Raw genomic sequence first — 14,895 nt, 5'->3', positions numbered from 1 at the left:
AAGGTGCACAACGTTTAATGTGTCAGAAAGTTTTGTACGTGACAGAAAAGTAAATTTTGTTTCAATGTTAGTTCTATTGCAATTGTATTTATATCGGATTACATTATATTGTAATGATAGATATGTCAAAAGAGTATATTAATGATTGCAACATTATTTGATCTAAAGTGTGTCATGGAACGAGCACTTGAGCAATGAAGGATTTTGTTCAATGGTTGTTTTTCTAACCTCCTTAGATTCACTGGTTGCTCATTAAATTATTTTCAAAATAATTATTAGCAGTTTCCGTGTGGGTGTCTGTCTGAGGAAGCATTAAAAAACAAAAAAGAGGGAAAAAAAACAAAACGTCCACACGAATTCTAGCACAACAGTCCTGCACCATCCCAGATGGCAGTAAACTATCATAGGCCTGGTGGTTTTATCGCTTTTAGAGCATAAGGAAATAGAGGCTTCGCATAATTAAATTGTTTTAGAATGCTGCTGGACAAAAAGCTTATCTATTGTTTTTTTCTCTCCACTTTTTAATTGCAAGGTTCATGTAGTATGACTACTATCGGGCCAACTATGTATTTATGTACCTAACTTCTTAAGCTCTCAGTTCAAATATCGTAACTATCGAAAAAATAAATATTAAATTCCTCTCAGCTGTAACGCCAGTGATTTGACAGCAGTGAGATGATTTTTCAAATGGAGTCATAGGGATTAAGCTTTTATTGAAGTGTCACAGTGATAGACAGTTGTGGACATGGTAGCAATTTGTGCAGTTTATAGAGAGATCAGGAAAGTGACAACACTTGACACTCAAGGAATTTTGAATTATTATTTTTTTTCAGATCAGACACAAACTATCCTTATAAAATGTGACGGGAAAAAAAATCTCAATGAAAACATTCCTGATTGAGCTTTCATTCAGGTTCAGAGAAGGCGATAGTGGGAGACCTTTTGTGCAATTAGCAATTAGCCTTGTGAAATAATTAAAATGAGAAGCAAAAGGTGGGATGACTAATTTATATTAAGAATAATATCAATTGAGCGACGGTCATGAGAAAATGTTCATAAAAGACCACCAGCTTTGTGCTTCTGTCTAATCATCCTCTTTGTCAGAAATATACGTGAAACAGGTGAATGGAAAACAGGGAGTGCAATGTGTGCCTATTTAATCTTGTCACACATCAGCGATTTGGGGATTTGTTTTGGCAAGCACCCAAAATTTACCTTCCAACCGTCTGTTTCAGTGCAAGGTCTCAAAATTCCTCACATCCCCACTTGACAGTAAACAGATGGCTCCTTAACAGAAAACACTGTTGCGACTTTCAACTCGTCCCAACAGGGGTCACAGAGAGTCACTCAAATGATTTGTTGGGCAGTTTTTTTTTTTTTTTACTCCACACTCAACCCATGTTTCATTTAATACTGAATTTATCTGCTTTTCTTTTTTCTATTAGAGTTTCAAACCAATCAATTTCATGATTATCTGCACTCTGCATTTTGCTGACCAGCCTATGCCTTTAGGTAACAAAAGGAAAATGATTCAGCTTGCTGACTCCAATTAAAAAAATTAAAAAAAAGGAGGACGATGGCATGCAATTATAGACCAGAATAAAACATCTTTGTGTCCATTCAACTAACGCAACCTTTTAATAGGGGCTAGGAAGTGATTTAGAAGTTGGCACGTCTGGCTCTCTTGCAGACTTTTTTTTTTAATTCCATATACAGTGGCATGAACAACTATTTCAACTCTTTTTTTGTAGCCGCCTCTCACTGTTGGTAGCAGTTTGCTGCTCCCCACTGCCCAATCTCTTCTTTATCTCTTCCCCGAGGTTGACCACCGTTAATAAGGCAACATTGTTTTTAGATTGTTTTTGCTTTTTATCTGCACACAATATTGAGCATAATGAAAGTTCTCTAATTTTCTGGTCGTAAAAATAATATCTTCCAATCTTACACTCTTAACATATTTGCATATTTGCAACTACAGTTGGTGCAATTTCTAATATAAATTCGTATGGTTTGGTTTGAAGTATTCATCATGCTGAGGTCATCAAATTACTTATTCAGTGTCAGTCTGCAATGAGATTATCCGGCATCAGTCTTCAGTGAGACTAATTTACATGTCGAGATAAAGGATTGATAGTGTTTGCCTGTTTTCCCATTCGGTTAACAGAAGCATTCACATTGACTCTAATTAAACCACAACAAAGCTCTAAATGGAACAAAAAGATCCAAATTGTCATTTAAATCTTCTTATGTTAAATTTATAGCCACTACTTTGATAAGCACACATATCCTGAAACAAATGACTGCATCATTATTGATCGTCCAGATCAATCCTCACTTTGTCTTTTGTCGGAGCAATTCGAAAATAATACAATTGAGTCGACATTCTTTACACGTCAATGCTTTTTAAATTACATTTGAGTAATATAGGATACAGATAAGTGAGGTTTCTGAGGATAGGCAATCAAGATCCAACTGGGACTTTGGTACTCAAACTAGCCAGGAAGTAGCAGGGAGAGAGGAAAAATAGATCAAACACATATGGAAAAGTGGTACTTCAGCAGAAGTAAAGTAAGACTGCTTTACCATGGGGATATCGTTAAAACCCTTTCCACTTCTTATGTCTTATTAATCTAGCTGCTCGTCCCTGTCTTTAAAAAATATATATTCCTGGGAGACTTTAAGATATCCATAAACACTTTTAAATAAAATCAAAGTGATTTTATCTCGGATTTTACTTGACAAACCAAAGCTATGGAGGTTAACTCTTGCAGAGCACACTGAACTGAAAGAAATAAATCTGATGGATTGATGTGGCTCTATCTATGTAAATACAAGATTTAAAAATATAATATCATGCACGTATGGAGGTAGACAAATTAAATCAGCCCTATAAATTCATCCGTTTTGCTCTTTATACTGATAGAAGAAATAAATATGAAATCCCAGCAGCTCCGGTGACCCCTGATATAATTATAAATATAATTTCAATATTTCAAATGTCATGCTCGATGCAAAGTGCTGAGCAATCTAGTTAGTGAGGGCTCATTTGTTATTTATTGCACATGGAACATGAGGATCACAATTTCTTTCATTTGGGAAAAGACCAATGAGTCAACAGCAACAACCGCAGTTTGTACGCTATAAAAACCTTACTTTGATAAGCTGAACTTTTCGCACACCTCCAGGCCAAGAAAGTGTCGGCAGATAAGAGTTCAAACCAATTAACATCAACATCAACACGCTAGCTGGGTAGCCACCACCAGGGAGTGTTTCCAATGGCACCAATCACTCCACAGCAGGATGCTGACAGTGAAAATTGAAAGTGTCTTCCTGTGCGATTCCACTGACAATCAAAGAGTCTCGAGGTTCTGCACGGAAAGATGTGAGCGACTCAGAGGGCAGACTCACATTACGATGTAGACAAGATTGGAGCCGATATGGAGCAACCCCTGGGACGGGGGAAGCGTTAATTTATAAAATAGCTATCTTGTTTTCTGATGGGATTAGCATCTTGCTTGACAAAGTTTTTTTTCAGAATGGATGTTTCACAGAAGATATAGATTTAGCTATCCATTTAAATTCTGATGGAGGATGTGACATTTAAACTCAATTTTCTCACCAGTAGAGCGTATTTATACGATATGCTTAACAGCACTGACAACAAATACAACAGTCTCAAAATTTCAAGAGGATATTAGAGGCAAGCCAAATGTAGCATTTTTTGTATATATTTACCAAATTAATGTTAAAACACAGGCTAGTTTTAAGATTTATTTAGTCATAATGATGCTAAGTGATAACATCTCCATGAAATGTTTGGGAGGAAAAATCATTTTATTTAATCTGGCACACTGTTATTGTTCTACGCTGAGCTCAGCGAAGTCATACGTCCGACCCTCCAAGCAATCAAAGATTAATGAGCACATTACCTTTTCAAGTTTCGACACATTTGGGATGAGAAATAACGTGGGCCGAGCAGGACTGCAAAACATGCAGTGTAAATTCTAACAACACTTAGAATTTAGAATCAACACATTGATACCTGTTTAAAAAGGGATGATTTTATCTGTTGGCTTCAGTGCCACAGATTTAGTGTGGCTTGATGATTGGCAATAATTTTCTTCCTCCCATTCCTAATTACGCCCTACAGGGGACAACATCTGAACAGCCTGACAGGCTTTTAAGTAAACTTAATATAATGGAAACAAGCTGTTTATCGTGATCATTGCCTGTAGCTTCACAGTGAGGAATAACATAAACAAATCACACATAAACAACTTATTGGCTCATTGTTGACTGGTTTTGGCCCAAATACTGGACATAAAGCCTCGAAAGAGGTTTGAATTTACTTTTTCATTTCACAACGGTGTACAACTATTGTTGTAGTTTGTCTGGTTTGGGCTGGGTTGGATGTTTGAATATAATTAGAACAAAATGAATTCATCGACGTGAGGTTAGTTGTAAAAAAATTAAGTGACAAGCTTTTTACCATAATTTTCCTTTGATTAATTTTATTTTATTTTATAAGTTTCCATTTTAGTCTTCATTTCAATTTCCCCTTTAATTGAATATATCTTATTACTGTCCATTTTGGGCTTCATTGCTAATTTCCCTTTAATTGATTATATTTTCTAAGTTTCCATTTTGGTCTTCAGTGCAAATTTTCCTTTAATTGACTATTTTATAAGTTTCTATTATGGGCTTCATTACAATTCTCCCTTCAGTTGATTGTATTTTACAATTTTCCATTTTCGAGTCATCACCTTATCATGGGAGAGGGGTTTTGCATGTCCCAATGATCCTCGGAGCTAATTTGTTGTGGGCTTTTTCTATTTTCTGCTTTTACATGTTGCTTTTGAAACCTGCAATCACACAAGCCACTATCCGATGTGATATGTCAAAAGAAGGGCAGACAGCGTGGTATATTTAATTTAGAAATTCCATTCCATTTCCTCACAACATTATCAGCTCTACATGGGCCATTGAACCCCCGTAATAGGCAACACCAGAGTTTTCGACTGTCATCTTTGTCAACCATCCCGGGTTGAGGATGAAGTCATAAATGCTTTTTTTTGCGATATCATTTTGGGTTTTAGGTAGTCTGTAAATGTTTATTTATTTATTCTGATTAACACCGGCACATCTATTCCATTACTTCCCAAGCCGAAGGACACATCACTAATGTGGAATCATTATCCCTGCTAACAGATTGTATTTCTGTTTCCTGTAATGTCATCTGCATCTCCCCGAGGTGACACTGCACTCCCACTTTTAACCAACGAAGGAGGAAACTATATGACACTTTGACATGTTCTTTAATTTACTTCATTTTTTCCCCATATTAACGTAGGTGGAAATGTTAATGAAGTGCATTCAAGTTTAAGAGTTTAACCACTTTCAAAATAAATAAATTGAGGCTTTATATATACAACATATATATTCCTAGGACAAAAGGGACATTTTCTATAATACATTCCACAAAGGAGACTCACAGGGATAATTTGTCAATACTTTAGAAGTTATTTGCATTCACGGGTGACCTTGTTGTGTGCAGCCACCTTCTTTATGCTCCCATAGTGTCTACACAAATGTTTTCCATATTTTCACTGATGCAGGGGAGTAAAAAATATTCAAACGTCTGCATAAACTGTACGCTCGTCAAAACAAACACAAACTGGCATTCTCATTTCTCAAATGTGCTGAAAAGTCACTTTACCATTTACTATGGAGCAAGTCAAGTTGTAAACTGTAAGGGAACTTTATGAGCGTTACCCAGAAAACATCAGAGAACTCAATTTAATGCCTGTATGGCGTGCACACAATAATGAACTTTTTTTTCTTCTACAATTTGCAAAATAAAGTCATATTCATGTTGGTGAAACATGATTAATACGTGTAACCAATGTCCATTGCTTTTGTTTGGTTTGAAAGAAAGCAGATCCAGGTTGACCTATGTTTCTCTTTTTCCATTCAGAATTGGAACCGATTGAACGGCTCGAATCAGATGCCCTAGTTGCACCCCGAGGACAAAACACGGGTACAACTAAAAGATTATGGAACACCTACATCTATCAGAGTTCATTTGTTCATTTTCCTGATATAAACAATATTAATGCTCGCTCAAAAATAGCTGCCTGTCAGCTGACGTATTGTTTTGTTACCATTGTGGCTGTTAGGATTTGCTTCGCAGTGGGGTGCATTCAGAATATCAACAATAAACACAACTACCAGATTCTTGTTCAAATGATTCACTGTTTTCAACTGAATCTCGATACATGGCCGGCATCAGCATGTATTATTGCACAGTGTGGGATATTATAGTTACTAAACAAAAGCTCCAATTAAAGTTTCATAACTGTTTCGGTGAACTGGAACGACCCCAAGCAGGAGGGAACAAGTCAGATACAAGAATTTAGCATAATTCAGACTACAATCAAGCAGCTGTCTAGTTTACCCTGTGGGCACCTTTTACCAGGGTTGCCGTATATGTAAAATGCAAAAAAAATATGCATGCATACAGTACGTGAATGCATTTTTATATACATGTACAGAATCAGAAAATAAAAAAAGTAAAAATAAGACCAACATGTTTTTATTTTAGCAGAATTTGAAGTCTTCTGCGTATCCCAAATGAGTGGAGGAAAAAAAAAAAAGCATTAGTCCATCATGAAAATCAAATCATTTAAAAAGTTCTCACTGTTCCTTTTTCAGGAACAGCCTGCACAATGATTTTATACTCAAGAGTACACAGATGAGGACAGGGTGTGACTTGCAGGAAATCAAAGAGGGATTGTTGAACATGATGATTGGAAATACAACATGGATCATCGTGACACCAGTACACATGATCATTTGTTTTCTGCAAACAAAAAAGGACAACTATTTGTGTGCCTCTAGTTAGTTCATTTAATTCTATTTTTAAAATCATATAATATATAGAAATATATTTTAAAATTAGTTTTATTTATTTTATTTTCGTGAATCAAGTCTGATGCAACATAGACGTTGCTTGAGGAAGAACTTGAGCACAAAATGCAAAATTATATTCTATGCATGTTAGATCTTCTGAAGACACCTCACTTCTCCATATGTATGCGTTTCCCCCCGACCCTAAGTCACTCATGTGATGTTCTCCAGCTCTATGGATAACTCCAGGTATGATTCCCGAATCACTATGTGAGGGAAAAATGCAGAGGTGACATATTATGATTTATGGACGGTACCTGCCTTTTTCATTTCTTTGGGACCAATTATTCCATTGACCTGAAAAGATGTATTGTACACGTAGGGAAAAAGGGGGAAGTATATAAAAATGAGAAAGGAATGTTGTCTGTGAAACAGTTTCACTGCTTTTCCTGAATCCTCCTGTTTTCATAGGTTTATATATTTACAAATGTGAAACCAGTAAGACCAACCACACCATGTGACAGGAAATGGTGAACATAACGAATATGAGAGTTAAGCATCTAACCAAAAAGTGAAACTCTTTGCAAAAGCACAATAAGGCTCACCTTCTGGTTTGAAAAGCATGTCACAGGGGAATCTGATTCAAGCAAGAGATACAAGCAGGCCACAAAGGCCGAAATGGGTGTGATTTAGAGGCCAATTATTCTGCACCCAACTGAATGGCGGTATTTCACCTGCTCAAGACTTGTGCTGAATACCAAAAAGGAGAGAAATAATAAGAGGGATATAAGTACACAATACAGGGATGCAGCAGTCCTGCAGACTTACTATCACATTAGGGGAAAATGTGACCTTTTTAGTCAGGCAAAAATTGTGGATTCAAAAGGTGTAGCCAGTAATAAATCACAATATTTTAAACTTATTTACATGCACCACAGATGCTAGTTATCTATATAGTCACTATTTGTTACAAATGATTAAATCTGTTTACCACATTCCCAAAGGTTGATAAATAAAACCTCATTTGCTCATGGATGCCAATAAGGAACAATTAACTTGGCTTTGTGCAACTTCAATTATTAATACCCATCAAGGAAAAAAAAAAAAAAAAAGGAGATGTGAACATTTCGGAACTACTAGCTGGGCACATTGAATTTAAGCTCCACCCACATAATTTTAAAAAGAATTACCGGCACACCACAAGGCTGTGTACTCAAAGATGATGAATGTATTTACGTTACGGGATGAAGCAAAATATCACAACACCTTCTGACAAAATCACTATTAAATATGATGAGAGCAGATGACAAGGTGAGAAATGATGAATTGCACACAGAGTTGAAAAGGAGGAGAGGAGTAAACAACAGATGAGCTGAACGACTGCAATATCCCTCTTTAATTCATCATGGAAAATTAAGCACATGGTGTTCATGGAGGTCTCAAGGGCGTTGCTCATATTTTATGTTTGGTGTGTAGTGAATACAGAATTTATCCCAACAGACTTGTATTGTATTAAAAAAAAAAAAAAAAACGGAGGCGGTCAATCAACTGTGTTGTTGTAAAACCTCCTTTTTAAGCACCTCCACTTGACAGACAGACATAAAAACAAAGTCTTTTTTGTTAGTTTGTTTGTTTGCCCAAGTAGCATCGTGCCACTGCAAGATCGTTTCCCGCTTAGCTACACACCAAGTGATGCAAATTCTAGCAAATGCCCAAAACAAACTAAAATGAGAGCAGACAGCCAACCAAAAGCAGATGGCTAATTAAATGGAAACGTGACTGAGTCGGACAAACTCAGGAAATGTTAATGTTTTTTTTCTGGACGAGTGTGCTCGTGTCGGTGGTGAGGGTGTGCCTTTGGTGTTTATCTATAAACCATTGAATCTTTAACATAGTCAACTATTTAATTTATTTTAATCTTCTTAACTCCACAGATAAGATATTTGATGCTATGAAGCCAACAACAAAATAAAGAATAGTTTCTTTTATAGTGGAGTTAAATCAGTATTAGATATTATACCAAAATAAGAATTGCTGACTACTTTGTTCTTCAGTCTCACAGCTTGGGTCTTCACTTGTCTTCAACCAGTCCATGTTCAAAATCAGAAACCAATAATAAACTGGTAAAACAAGCCCCCAAAATACATTGTAACCACTACCTTCGTAATTATAATAATAGGTGCCCACTCCTGCACTGATCTAAAGCATTTTGATTGAATGTCCTCTGACGCTAACTCTGGAGAGAATACTTGTCGAATCTGCCACGGCCACCGACGTTCTCTAAAGATGACTGGCATCCAGGTTTCAGCCATATAAATTCTTGCCAACACATGAAAAGCATGTCAGACCTTGAGCAGAACATGAGAAACACGAGGGACCCATCAGAACATGGCTGCCGGGAGAGAATATACCGGCACCCGTGGTAGATCATGAGCTGTACTGCAGAGCACCTTTGAGCCTCCAGGGCACAGCAGCCACGGAGGAGCCATTTACCCCCACGGCCCGTCACGGATACTGTGACAAACTGTGGAATTTTTTTTTTTTTTTTTTTGCAAGATTTGATTATGGGTGAAAAAGGCCCAAATCCCCTGAGCACACTATTTGCCAGGCTGAGGCTGCCGTTGCTGCCGGGAATGTAATGTCAACTCAGCATTCGCAAGAAGAATTGGAAGGCCAGGGTGGAATTTACAGAAAATTACAGCGACAAGCCTCAAGGATTCCAGCACAAAGTTTTAAGGACTGACAAAAAACAAGTTGGAAAGGAATAGAAAGGTTAAATTTTGCAGGAAGAAAAAATCTAATTCCAAACATTCACTTTTATCAAGCATGTTTCGGGCTTGCAGTGCATCTTTTGATACGTCTGGCCTCGTTAAACTTTGCGGCTGCAAATATGATGGCAACAACAGAAGCTCTGCAAAAAGATTTTGTCTAATGTACATAAAAAAAAAAAAGGGCAAACAATTAACATCCTGGGAGATGCAAAAAAGCAAAACAACTTTGTGGCTTCAACTAGATTCTGTGTTTAGATCATATTCAGTCTTATTATGATGACATGTTTAACATGTTGCCTAACATAAGGGTCCATTTTAATTTAATATGTGTGAGACACAACTGACAGGAGATCACCGTCAAGCTTGCTCGCCTTTCTAACATACCTGCGTGTTCCGCCAGACGTCCAGACGTTAGCCAGGTGGCTGAAAGACCCCAGCTGTGAAATGCTCAACTGACATCTATTGGCTAAAGACCAGCAGAAGCTTGTTACACATCAGCAAAGGCTAACATGGGGCAGATGCCTCTCAACCCTGTTTGATGGGCGACACACATTTGGCAGTTCCAGCCATGAACGTCCTTCTTGGGTCATAAATCTTATTTTAAAGCTCATTTGAAAGGGGAATGGTCATGTAAATATGTATATTATGTTTATTCTTCTTTAGCGTAGGTATAAAATTAATTTTGTATCATTATAAACCCGATTCTTCTCCCCTGGTCATCATTTTGCTATGCAAAGAAATATATGTAATGATTGTTTTTACTCACTTTGTATTTATTATATTTTTCTTGTTAACAAGGCAGAAATATGAACAACAGACGGCCATGTGTTAATCTGTTGTATTCGAAATTTTTGCTGTCTACTTAGAGTCCTCCTGAGCTGCCACCAACGTAATTGTTTGACATGCTTCAGAGAAATGGCAGCTCATCAAGAAAGGAGGCTAGCTTTGAAAGGGACAAAAAAGTAGATTGTGATAAAAATAGCTCAAAATATTTCTATATCTATTTTTACATGAGCAGGATAAATAATATACAGTTATTGACGAGTAGAATTAATTCATTCATGTCTGAATGGATGGAAGTTGTATTTTGTGGAATTCACATTTTCAATTCTTCCTTGGTTTTATGTACACACACACACACGCACACACACACACATATACACACACACACACACACACAGATACACACACACATACAACTCCTTGAAGGTCTCTAGCTGCCATTTGTTGTATTCCTGCAGGCCTTGCACATTTTGTTGCTGAATACTGTATGCATAATTTCTGTAATGACACACTTGTTTGAGCAGATAGCGTTATCTTGAGAAACCAGTGATACAGACTAATTTGAATAAGTTAATGCCCAAGCAGAGTTGTAGAGTATCAATTGAACCACCCCCCCTCCCTCCCCCGCCTCTCCCCTTCTACCCCACAGAGACACACTGTGGATTCTTTATTCCTCAGCTTTAACATAATCGATATTCTAACTACACAGCAGAAATTAGGCTATTGACAATTTGGCCCACAATACGACATTTGTAGACGTCGCTTCGTACCCAGGTACAACTTTAATTTGATTGAGCTTAACCTCCTGTGATCAGTATAGACGAGCGTTTAGCGAACTGTCCACCTGCAAAAACAGCTGAAATTTGTTTTGTTTTTCTTTGTGGCTTTACACTAGACCAGAAGACTTGTGATCTATCTTAGTCTTCGTCGATGAGTATGTCAGGGTTTTTTTTCCTCTGGAGTTGTATTTGTATTGTGATCGTCTTTCTTAACTATGTCAAGTAGATTAAATGCTCATGGTCTAGTAGAAGGCATAATAAAGTTTTATGTCGAAATGAGGTTTTGGGGGAAGGGTCCTCCAGAATCATCATCCAAGATGGAGATGAAACCATTGCACCCATTGATGCGCATTACTATTAGTCTTTCTTCTCATCAAACCTCGGTTAGAACTATTAGATGTAAATCAGAAGTGAGAGGCACAGAAATGAAACAATGCGCTATAACTCATTTAATGAAAGAAGAAATTGGTCTTGCGAGGAATTTATTGCATCTAAGGCTCAGCCTCTCCTCTGTTGTGCACTAGTTAATGACTCTCACGGTGAATACTTAACAGAGACACTGATCTCTGGACACGGAAACATTGAGAGGTCAATTTTATTTCATGGAGAAAAACAAACCCACACAATTAAAAGCATGGTTCATATTAGATTGGACCCAATGGGAAGCAAGATCCCATGAAGAGAACCTAATCTTATATCAAAGAAATTGGCACTGGGTGTTTATGTAGCAAAAATATGAAAAAGAAACGGTCAAATAGTTGTATATTTTCCAGGAAACATAAATGCCACCAAAAACGCCGTACCCGGATAATACATAGTACGTTGCAAATAACAATAATTAGCTTCCTACAACTGTGTGCGCCGAAGGGAAAAATGAGAAAAATGCATCCTAAACAACAAGCAAAAACACACACAAGGAGGAATTTTGTGATAAGTAACCGACCTGAAGCTCTCCTCTAAGGGACAGGCACTGTTACAAATCTTTTAGAATTACATGCTGTTCCTTCAAGCAGACATCACTTGGGGCATGTACTGTGAAGTGAGCACAACAGATCTTGGCAAACCTTTTGTTCGCTGGCTTGATAAACACGCGCGTGCCTCCTAGTGCACTCAAAAATATAATAAATTAAAAAATAAAATAAAAATTACACACAAACACAGTACTTCAGTCATAGTTTGTTCTCTTCATCAACGTTTTCATAAAATACTTTTATCAATATATACTGTAAAAATGCACTCAGACACTTTCTCTCCATCCATCCATCCATCCATCCATCCATCCATCCATCCATCCATCCATCCATCCATCCATCCATCCATCCATCCATCCATCCATCCATCCATCCATCCATCCATCCATCCATCCATCCATCCATCCATCCATCCATCCATCCATCCATCCATCCATCCATCCATCCATCCATCCATCCATCCATCCATCCATCCATCCAGATTAAATTTCCAGAGCGCTAACTCAATGATGCACTGCATAAACACAAGCTATTGAAAATCTGCAGCGAGTCCAAACCAAAGACCATGTTCGTAATACTAGCTGAACTCTAACAACCCTTTGGGTTGTCTCCTGGATTATATACCAGCTTTGTTCTAAATCAGAGGTTGATCAAATCAATGTTCTTAAAATATAATCAATTAAATAAATCCATTTGTTTTTAGCTCAGTGAGTCTAAACTTGGAACCTTTTATCTAATACTCAAAGCGCGACCTCTGACATGAAAACAAATTTTAAAGAACCACCTAAGTCAAAGATTTTCCAACAGCTTGGAGGTCACAATATGATCTTGCATTTATTTTATTATGTCTGTACCTCAGATTTGTAACCGTTACACTGCATGCCAAGACAGAACTCTCAGCACAGAAGTACAACACAAAAACACAAGGATGCAAAGTCTTCATTTACCCACTTGAAAAATTATTATGTTTCAATAAAAATCCCCGCAGAAACATCATTTGTCAAATCTATCTTGGGCAAATAAAAACAGTGGCTTTATAGTCAGCCAACACAAATCACATAGTGGTCATTATTATAAAAAGTATTTTCGGTCCCCGCTTATGACTGCTACCAAGCTTCCCCCAGGAGCACCAAAGAATATGGATGGCAAAGCACTTCTCCTTAATCAAGGAGCTTCAGGAATATTCATTAGTGTTTGCTGCAGGTCAAGAGTGATATCCTCTGAACCCTAGTGCTTGCTGCTTGCATTTGTCACCTAACTGCAAAAGGAAATGACAACATGCAATCCCCACAGAGATAAAGAAAAGAAATTCACATAAACCACAGTCTCCATTTCTCAAGCACTTGCTCGCATCTCGTTAGTTGTCTTCACTATGTCTTTAAGAGAGCTTACATTAGCCTGCATATCACAACATTTGGTCGTTCAATTAAAATAATATCAGACAATAATTCCCCCCAAGCCATAGTGACTGCCAAATATTGTTGTGGTCACTCATGTGGAGTATTATTTAAAGGGACTCTTACTTGTTTAGGTTTTAATATTCATGGGCTATCTTGTCTCACTTCACTGGATATGTCCGCTTAAGAGCGCCCCAGTGCAGAGGGAAAATCGTATTATAAAAATTCTGCATCACTCACAATTGGATTACAACCACCTGCATTTTGCTCATACTAATTTTCTCATTTAAATTAATCTCAGGTACATGTACATTTATAAAAACAGCTCAAATCTTGCTGCTTGAACCTTTCCACGGAAATTGTAGCTGTTCATTCACTGATGCCAGCGGTGATGAATTCCTTGATGGAGGTCTCCGAGTTCTTGTTACAACTTCAAAGTTACCTGACTTAAGTGTCATCAATCTCACGTGCAGTATTGTAAACCAGCTCACGTTTCTGCCATGCAGTGATGCCGATAATAGACGCTATAAATACCACGGTAATGCTCACAAGGAATTTAAATTTGTCTATTCAACTTGGTTCACGGCGTTTGAGTTTCACATTGACAACCAGTTAGTCACCGGGCTAGCTATCAACAAATAAATTACAAATGCAGAAGGCAGCCACAGCTCAAGATATTGACTCAGTCTTCACTAATTCATGTTCTCGTCTCTATTTTCACTTCGCCTCTGCCTGCATGCTTTTTTCTTCATTATTCCATTTGTTCCCCTTCACACACCGCCACCTTGCTCATCCCTCCCCTCCTTGCTGGCACTCCACACCATCTCGGCCACTTGCCAGCATCAGAGCCCCGTTGAATCGAATCCAATATTCTCGGTCAGGGGTGGACGCTGTTCTACAGTATGTACTGCAATCCAGTGGGAGACAAAGAAACAGCTAATTGATTCACCCTTGAGCTCTCCGAGATGGGCCAATTCAGTTCTATTACTGCAATCATTGCTAGCATGATCTCCGAGGTCACGCAATATATGAATGACAAAGTGATTCGTCTGGATTAGATAAAAGTTTTTCAAAAGCACTCTAAGCTTGGATCCCAATGGCGTGGATAAATGAGACATAATTACCATTACTGGGCACAAGGGCTGAATAGATTGTCTGGAGATGACATGAATGTAGATGTACTTTCTCCACTGAATGTGAATGTGCATCATGTAAAAAAAATAAAAAGACATGACATCTATGAGGGACAGTAAATCGACATGTGTGCTAGCTTTAGACATGCACTGAA

General features: G+C 37.7%; 1 protein-coding gene across 1 annotated transcript in view; it reads right to left on the bottom strand.

The window, feature by feature from the left end:
• lsamp (limbic system associated membrane protein) overlaps nt 1–14,895 on the bottom strand; it is a 140,733-nt gene that overhangs the window by 125,317 nt on the left and 521 nt on the right. The gene's annotated exons all lie outside the window — the stretch shown is intronic.

This window comes from Syngnathus floridae, chromosome 7, assembly GCF_059516105.1.
Source record: "Syngnathus floridae isolate MCC-2025c chromosome 7, RoL_Sflo_1.0, whole genome shotgun sequence".
Classification (NCBI taxonomy): domain Eukaryota; kingdom Metazoa; phylum Chordata; class Actinopteri; order Syngnathiformes; family Syngnathidae; genus Syngnathus; species Syngnathus floridae.
The sequence above is the reverse complement of the archived record's forward strand: the minus strand, read 5'-3'. Positions and strand labels throughout refer to the sequence as shown.